Genomic DNA, 8,847 nt, shown 5'->3' with positions numbered 1-8,847 from the left:
AAATAGGAACTCCTCTACTCATTAACACTGACGTTATGTTAACAGTTCATTTTAAGAGACATCAACAGGAAGGAGAAATTATGAATGCTACCAAAACTAACATTTATTTCACCCCAAATCACACAGAACTGAATTTTCAAACTCTTTTATGCATGAAATATGAAGCATTCAATAGTCTACCCTTACTTGGAAAAAAAAAATCATATTTCCATTTTTTTAGAAAACAAAAACACAGAATGTAAAAAGTTACTTCCAATAAAATAAAGTTACTTAATAGTGTCTGAAAATAATAATACGTAAACTTTCTTTGCTAGCTCCTGCCATTCCCCATTCCTTTTCTCTCATCCACACTCAAAATATTGGGACTTTAAAACTAAATAACTGACAAGACTCTCTTACTGCTTTTGCCACAATCTAACAAAACCCCAGTCTTATTTGTAGCAGAAGTGAGCATGGCTAAAAATGATAGATTTCAGGCCAGGCACTGTGGCTCATGCCTGTAATCCCAGCACTTTGGGAGGCCAAGGTGGGTGGATCACCTGAAGTCAGGAGTTTGAGATCAGCCTGGACAACTTGGTGAAACCCCGTCTCTACTAAAAATACAAAAATTAGCTGAGCGTGGTGGTGCATGCCTGTAGCCCCAGCTACTCAGGAGGCTGAGGCAGGAGAATCAATTGAACCCCGGAGGAGGTTGCAGTGACCCAAGATCACACCATTGCACTCCAGCCTGGGTGACACAGTGAGATTCCGTCTCCAAAAAAAAAAAAAGATAGATTCCCCTAAATCTCTTTTCCCTTTTTCCCTTTTTTTTTTTTTTTTTTTTTTTTTGCCTGTAACTGGATGCTGGATAGCTATCTTGGACCAGAAGGAGGAAAAATCACCTGCAAAGGATGGTGGAGAAGGACTTGATGACTTCCAAGAGCAGCAATACCAGTATTGGAAGTTCTACCCTTGCTACTCTTCTCACACGAAACAAACAAATCTCTATTTCATTAATCCAACTAAGTATCTGTAACTTTCAAGTGAATGTAATCTCAACTGATAGCATGATAAAAAGTGTGAGAAAAAATGAGAAAAATTTACCTGAAATACCTTTTCTATTATAAGTATTTTATCTCACAAACTTACTCTCTTCTTTGAGAAGAATGTGGGAGCATGATAGGAGAAATCTCTCAATACTCTTCCCCAAATGACAATTTTATCTGTATTTAATCCAATGGTTTTTCTCTTTCTTCTTATTAAACTAGAAAAGATATTCCTTTTTCTACTAAGGAGCAGACTTCTACCTTTACTTTGGATTTTATCTCCTCTCACTTCTCTAGAAATGTTGCTTTGTTTACTATTCTTCTCCTGTAATTTCAATCTCTCTTTTTCTAGTAGTTCTTCCAAATTCCTCTCTCAACTCCATGCCCCTGCCATTGTCATTATACGTTATGTTTCTGCTTTTCTTTTCACAACACTTCTTGAAAGACCTGTCTCCACACTCTCCACACTTCCATACACATTACCATTGTAGTCAGAATTCCACCACAATGCTCTAAGAGAACTACACTTGCCAAATCACCAAAAGTTGCTTGGTGAAGTCAATAGACCATTGGAATGTTGTATCTTATTTCCACAGCATAGCAGTTAAAGCAATGAACCAACTTCATTCTTAAAATGCTAATTTTCTTCTTGTTTCTGTCATATTTTAGTCTGCTAGTTTTCTTTGTAAACTCAGGCTAATTCTTATTTGTTATCATTTTAGATATCTTTTCTGTTGATTGTTTCTTAGGATTCTCGTCTAGTCTCTATTCAGTTTCTACTTTGCACACACCATCATTTACTACAAGGTATCAAGTAGCACCTACATGCGATAAGAGACAAACTATAATCCCAACACAAATACTTATCCTGGGCCACAGATGCACATATACAATAGTCTCCCAGAGATACTCACTTGACTATCTAGCAGGTGTCTAAAATTTAGTAGGTCCAAAATGAAGTGAAATTTCCCGACAAATCAGTTTATATTCTTTCAGGGAGTTATTCTACTATGCACCTAGTTATCTAACACAGAAACTAGGGTGTTACCTTGCAATCCTCTCTCCTTTTTTCCCTTATATCTAATCATTCATTATGACATACTAAATCAATTGTTTAAATATCTTGGCTCCACTCACATCAATCTAGCTCCATTACCACTATTCTCTTAGAAGACAAATCTCATTTGAATTATTGCAAAAGTCTAATACATGTTGCCCTGAGTCCAGTCTTAAACTCCTTTCAATTCATTTACTATAAAGCTGCTGAAATTATCTCTAAATCATAAACAGATCACATCACACACTTGGCTAAAACCTTTAATGAATACCCGAAGCCATTAAAAAAAGTTCTAAAACCCTTGATATAATTTACAAAGCCATCTGTAATCCAAACTCTATTTATCCCTCACGTTTCTTCATCTTACTTTCTTACAACTAGATTTAATTATTATTTCTGCATGAGGGTATCAGGTCCTAGCTAAATATTTCCTGGAACACATTTTTTCACCCGTTTCTCATCTTTATTTTAGATAATATTTTCAGCCTACTTATGCAGCAGCCTAATAGGCATTTTCTCTCATTCCAACAATTGGGTTAGTGCTTAATTTTAAAGTAGAGACTAAGATTGCCTCCCATTATGTATTTTGTTCCGATTCTTAAAAACTAATCCTAATGTTTGATGCCTAGCTCAAAGAGTACCTTTTTCAGCCTGTCTTGTCGCTAATACAATCATGGACTCACTGTGCAATTATCCCAGAAAAATCTCTTTATTAAAAGGGTCATATGCTGCTTCTCTTCATACATCCTCTTCCCTAGAACTTAAATAAGATAGAGTCCAACCACTCTTTTATATAATATCGTTTCGTTTTCTGTCAAAAGTGGATGAATCTGATAGTGTGTTCCTGTGTTCTTCCACAGTGCCTGTACCTCTTTCACTGCTTATTTTTCAGTATTATAATTGTCTTTTTACACTAGACCAGATTTACAAATTTCATGGAGCAGTAGCTTTTCTTTAATAAGTCAGGGCAATTTTGTAAAAATCCTAACCTCAGATTTACTCTTAACATCATTTCACAAATGAAATGAATAGTATTTTAATTCTTAAAAGGTAAGAATGACATATTTTTAAAAAACAAAAAATTAGTGTTATGGAACACATTATGTTTCCAGGCTTTTAAAATGTTTTCATAAGTAAGCATGCACCCATCCATGTGTCATTATTTGGGAGTCATTGCACTAAGCTATATGTTTCTTAGGCAGATTCACTACATTGCTCTCCTTAGCACAGTATATGACACTGTGATCAAGCTGTTTTCTAAATGATTAAACAATCCAAACAAATTTTCGTACCCATGGAGAAATGTGACCTTTAATGTGACCATGTAAAAATATTTAAAATGTTCTTTGCTGATTCATGGAAAAATTAAGGTGATAACTTTTTCCTTGGATTGCTTATAACATCTTGTCACCCTCAAAAGGAAAACTCATCATCTCTCAGTAATCCATCTGCAGATCAAACTACCTTCTCTGACAGGAGACAGAGACTTTAAGCAAAGTCCATCTACAGAGTCTAGTTCCAACATCTACAATGTAACCTTACACACTGACCCTCCCTTTGTGAGTTTCAGTTTTCTCCTCTCTGAAAAGAGCAGGGTTTACACTAGATGATTTTATAGACTTTTTCACTTCTGATCTGCGATGATTATATATCCAACATAATCCTCTTAGGCTGTGGTTTAAGGCTCCTCTTTCCTTTTCTAACCTCAGGGGAGACAGAGATCACAGGCTCTGTGTGCTTGAAAATCTTCTCCAAATTTACCCTTAGATGTTCTATGGCAACCTGAATAACCTCATTTCCTCTATTTTACCTCACACTCCCTTAACTGTAGAGGCTATGATCAATAGAGTGATTTAAGAAGTTATAATACAAAGTGGACAGTCAAGGGTGGTAAATCTTGTTTCTTCCATGTCTGCTAGTTGGGGATATGGATACTAGACAGAATTAGTAATCACCGTGAAAGCTGGTCTTACACATAGGAAACAAATCTCAAAATATGGCTATTAAAAGGAATTTTACCTAATAATCTTAACGCTCTTTACTAAACTCTAAAAATACTGCAATAAAGTACAGGCATTATTTATTTTGAAAAGAGAGTGAAAATGCCACATGAAGATGACTGCAATGTTGGTTTTCAAATTTTGCTTTAGAAAAATAATTTATTCCAAAATAGGAAATAATATTCATAGAAGTTTTGATTAACTTACAAAGAGGGTAGAGAGGGAGAGCATTCAAGCATAAAGTTTACTTTACTATTCCCTCAGGATATTTCTGAAATACTAGTGCAGTAATTGGAGACACATTATTTATTTATGTTTAAGCTTTTGAACAAAAGCCCTCAGAACTGAACAATAAGGTCACAACAATGTATGAAGATAATTAATCCAACAAAAACTCATTTAGAAATGTCAGCTGCATCAGAGAACAATAGCAATCTAATCGGAGTGAGGAGATGCCCTGCAGTTAGCTGAATGCGCTGGGCTTTGTCATATCATAAACCTGTGGAGGCAGCACAAACATTCAAATATTCATGCTAATAAATTTAAAAGAGATAAAATATTCCTCAGGATACATGTTTATCTGGGGCTGTTTTCCTTGATTGATGGTGTGTTTTTCTCCTGTGTGTTTACACAAACACAGCCAGTGAAGGTGCTGAATTCCTCCCTGGTGTTATTTTTTTTTTTTTTTTCCTCAGGCTCCCTAGCTAGATCAAAGGACAATGCCATGGTTAAAAAGGAAACCGCATTATTTCCAAGGCAGAGAAAAGGGCAGTGCTGGCATACATCTGTAAAATTGTTACTTAATAGCCCAAGTCATTCTTCTCCTGATACATTAAGCATTCTCTCAACAAATATCCTAACTTTGTATCCCTAGCTCATTGCTCAGGGCCAATATGCTTCTAGTATCCCTTTGCATTGTAATTTCCAGCATTTATATAGACCACATATATAAATAAATAATTAGAGCAGGTCAGAAGCGGAACGGATTCTAATACCATTAATATAAACTTCCCTCTTTACGTTTATAAAATAGGAACAATATTAATCTACCTCTTAGGTAACTGCTGAGAGAAATAACTGAACTCACACAAAGCAGCATAATGCCTGCCTCAGTGGACTGTTTTGAAGGTTTAGATGAGATTCCATTTGTAAAGTGCCCACAGTATGTGCTATATAATTGCTTGCTAAATAAAATATTAGCAAGCATTCAATAAATATTATATAATAATCTTATGATGAATCTGTCTTTGGTCTTTCTGATGTTGAAGATATCCTGTAATTTTAAGGAGTCTTTGACTAGCATAGAATACAAACACATACCCAGATTATTTTAAAACAGTGATACAATAAAAAGAATTGTGATGTGCATAGAGTGAAAGTCCCACACAGGTGCACTCATACTTTTGGCTTATTCCAGGCTTATATTTAAAATAAGAAGTCAGTGAAAATTCCATTTTGAACCATGTAATCATTTTCTTCTTTCATCCTTTTGTCCTGAAAAACCCAAAGTGGGAAAGCTGGTAGAGTTTACAAGGAGAGCCGAATATCAGCCGTGTCCTAACTAAACCTGAAGGGGCAATGATAGTAGTGAAACTGTCAAGAGATTAGAAGCATGAGAGATACAACACTTTGGTAACAAAAGTTCATGCAGGTGTATTGCCTTAGGCAAAGGAAGAGGGCATATTTAACTCTTTTCTCAAAGAAAGATACAGCTGGAACATACAGTCAAAACTATTTTTCATGAGGGCAGGTGTTGTCATGCTTGATGTTAAATATTTTCAAGTCACACTTACTTCTCAGGTATTTTTCTTTTTCCATGGCCAGAAAGATGTTAGGTTCCAGAATCAGCAAAAGTGAGTATTTCTCATGACCTCAGCAATTAGAACAAAAATAAATAAATAAATAAATAAAAAATAATAGAAAAATAGTGTGAACCCTTGGTGTAAGTAAGGGACTCCTTGAAACATCTGCCATTTTCCCTAAGGAGCCTTGGTGCCCTGAGCTTCCTCTGTAGGCAGATCAGTCTCAAATGTAGCCAGGCAACATGGGAGTGAAAATTAACTTCTGGATCCTTCCCAACATACAGTGAATTCTAACTGATAAGAAATAGAGATATGACGTAAAAATCTGTATTTTTAACAAGTTCTTCAAGATAATTTTGACACTTTGCAAATTATAGCTATGGCGCCAGGTTCATGCTGTGTAGATACTGCCTCTTTGATAATGTAAAAAGACTTAATATGTGAAGGACAAAGAGAAGTACCATAACTTCTTAGCCTAAATTTTTGGAAAGAAAAAATGTTCATTAACAAAAAGTCACTTTAAAGGATTACCTTGTAATTCCAATTAAAATCTCCCAATTAAAAAGGAATCAAGAGGTATATAGATTCTATTTAATTTTATTATGACAGATTTTTAAGCATGAGAATAGTATTAAAAAGAGACAGTTTCACATATGTGACTTCTATATAATGAATTAATCCTTAGTTGTAGAGTATCCATTTAATACTGTGAGCACATTAAGCAATGTCAGATGTAAGAGAATCTCCCTGGGCTATATTTCCCTTAATGGATTTTGATGGAAATCCACGAGTAATTCTAATTCATGCTTAATCCCCAAAGGAAACAGATAATACAGAGAGTTATTTAGCTACATGCAAGTAAGTCTTAAATTCTTTTAGCATTTGAAACCAATATGATATTGAAATTTGAGTCTCAGTTTAAAAGACGGTTTAAATTGGCTTATCAAATATCAATTTATTATTAGTTTCCAAAATAGCAAATACCAGTTTAATTTTGAAAACCAACATAAATTTCTAAATATATGCATGTATAAATTTATGCATATATATGTATACACACATATATGCTATGATGTATTTCAAAATACGTTTTGGACAAATTATGATACAATAAAATTCATACAATTCAGTTTGGTAATATTTCATATCAAACATTAAGCAATTGGGATAATTGGTAAGTATCTGCACTTTTTTATATCTTCAATGAATTCTGATTCTAACATTCAAAATATATTCTATTTAAGGAAATGACCACATAGTTTTCTACCTTCATTACATTATTTTTTGACAGTTTTACCATAAAAATGTGTTCATTATTGCCCATCTATTTTCTCTTTAACTAACTCATCTGAAAAGTCTCTAATCAATGTCACCTGTAACCTATACCCGTAGTTCTCTTAGTGTGGTCCACAGATCAGCAGTAATATCATCTAGGACCTTGTTAAAATGCACATTCTAGAGCTCTTTTTAAGCTTATGTAATCGAAAATTCCAGGTCTCAGCAATCTGTGTTCTAGCATGTCCTACAGTTGTTTTTGATGAACACTAAAGTTTGAAAATCAAGCTCTTGTCCAAAGCTACTGGTCAATGTCACATCTTTATGTTGCTTGGCCTTCAGTAAAAAAAAAAAAAACAAAAAAAAAACTTAATTGAACACTTCCAACTTTATACATGTGTATTTTAATTCTGAAATACTCCAAAGTAAAAAAAGTACAAAGAACAATATGAAATACCCATGTCCTCACCCCTCTAGTGTAACTCATGCTAAGTATTGCCATGCTTGATTCAAATATTTGTTCAAAAATAAATGCTTTACATTCAATTGAAAGCCTTCTTCTCACTCGATGTCTTTTCTTCCTTTTTAAAAGAGAAATCACTATCTTAAATGTATCTATGTCTTTCTATCATGTTTATATAGTCTCTGCAAGTATATATTTTCATAAATACATATTATAGTGAATTTTACTCTTCGTAGACATTTTACAATTTGCTTTTTCACTCAAAATTATTTTTGAGATCTCCCTATAGATATATGCTGAGATTCTTCTGTTCATTCTTTTTCAATGTTATCTACTAGCTCACATTGTGAACAAGTATTAGTCAATTTTTTATCAGTTCTCTAATGATAGACATTAAATTTTTCTAATAAAATGCTCTATTAACTTTTTTGAAATTTGTTTTGTCTGTGCTCATGCGATTTTTATAAAAACATGATTATATAGAGTATAACTGTGATATCTTTTGATTTGAGGTATATATGCAGGACTGCCACAAACATAACTGCCAGGGGCACAACTTACATTTTAATCTATGTTAACATTGCCCCGACAGCTGGATCTCACACCTATGCAGCTGTACATTGTTCACTCTACATTGTTAAGCATTCACAACAATGGTTCTTGACTTCAATGCAGTTTTCTGTCTATTTTTCCTTATGCTCACTAACAATTGGTGGTAAACAATTGTAATTTTTACACAAATATTTTAAACATGAAGTGACATTGCTTTATATTTTGTATTATCCTAGTTGTTATTGAAAATAAATATCATTTTATAGGCTTATTGGCCATTCAATAATTTCCAGGAACAACTTTCATTTTATATTTTTTTATTTTTCACAGTTCTTTGATGTTGTTTTCAAGCTTTTATTAATTGCATGTGTCAAATATAGCTTCTTGAGGAATGTGACTTTGCTTTGAATTTTTAAATTAATTTTTAATTATTTTTTTAATTAAATCAACAAGGATTTTTAAATATAACTTCCAACTAAAGTATATTTTAAAAATGTACAAATTTTAAGTGCAAATAAATTATATCAAGGTGAACATACCCATGTAATGACCATCAGTTCAAGAAGTCAAAAATTAGGTTTACTAGTAGAACAGAAGGGTATTTTTTAAATATATTTTTTAATGTTTTGTGTTTTTGAATGTTAAGAAATTCTTACCTATCTTGAGAGCATCA

The sequence above is a fragment of the Macaca nemestrina genome, chromosome 4 (assembly GCF_043159975.1).
Source record: "Macaca nemestrina isolate mMacNem1 chromosome 4, mMacNem.hap1, whole genome shotgun sequence".
Taxonomy (NCBI): Eukaryota; Metazoa; Chordata; class Mammalia; order Primates; family Cercopithecidae; genus Macaca; species Macaca nemestrina.
This window is presented reverse-complemented; position numbering follows the sequence as displayed.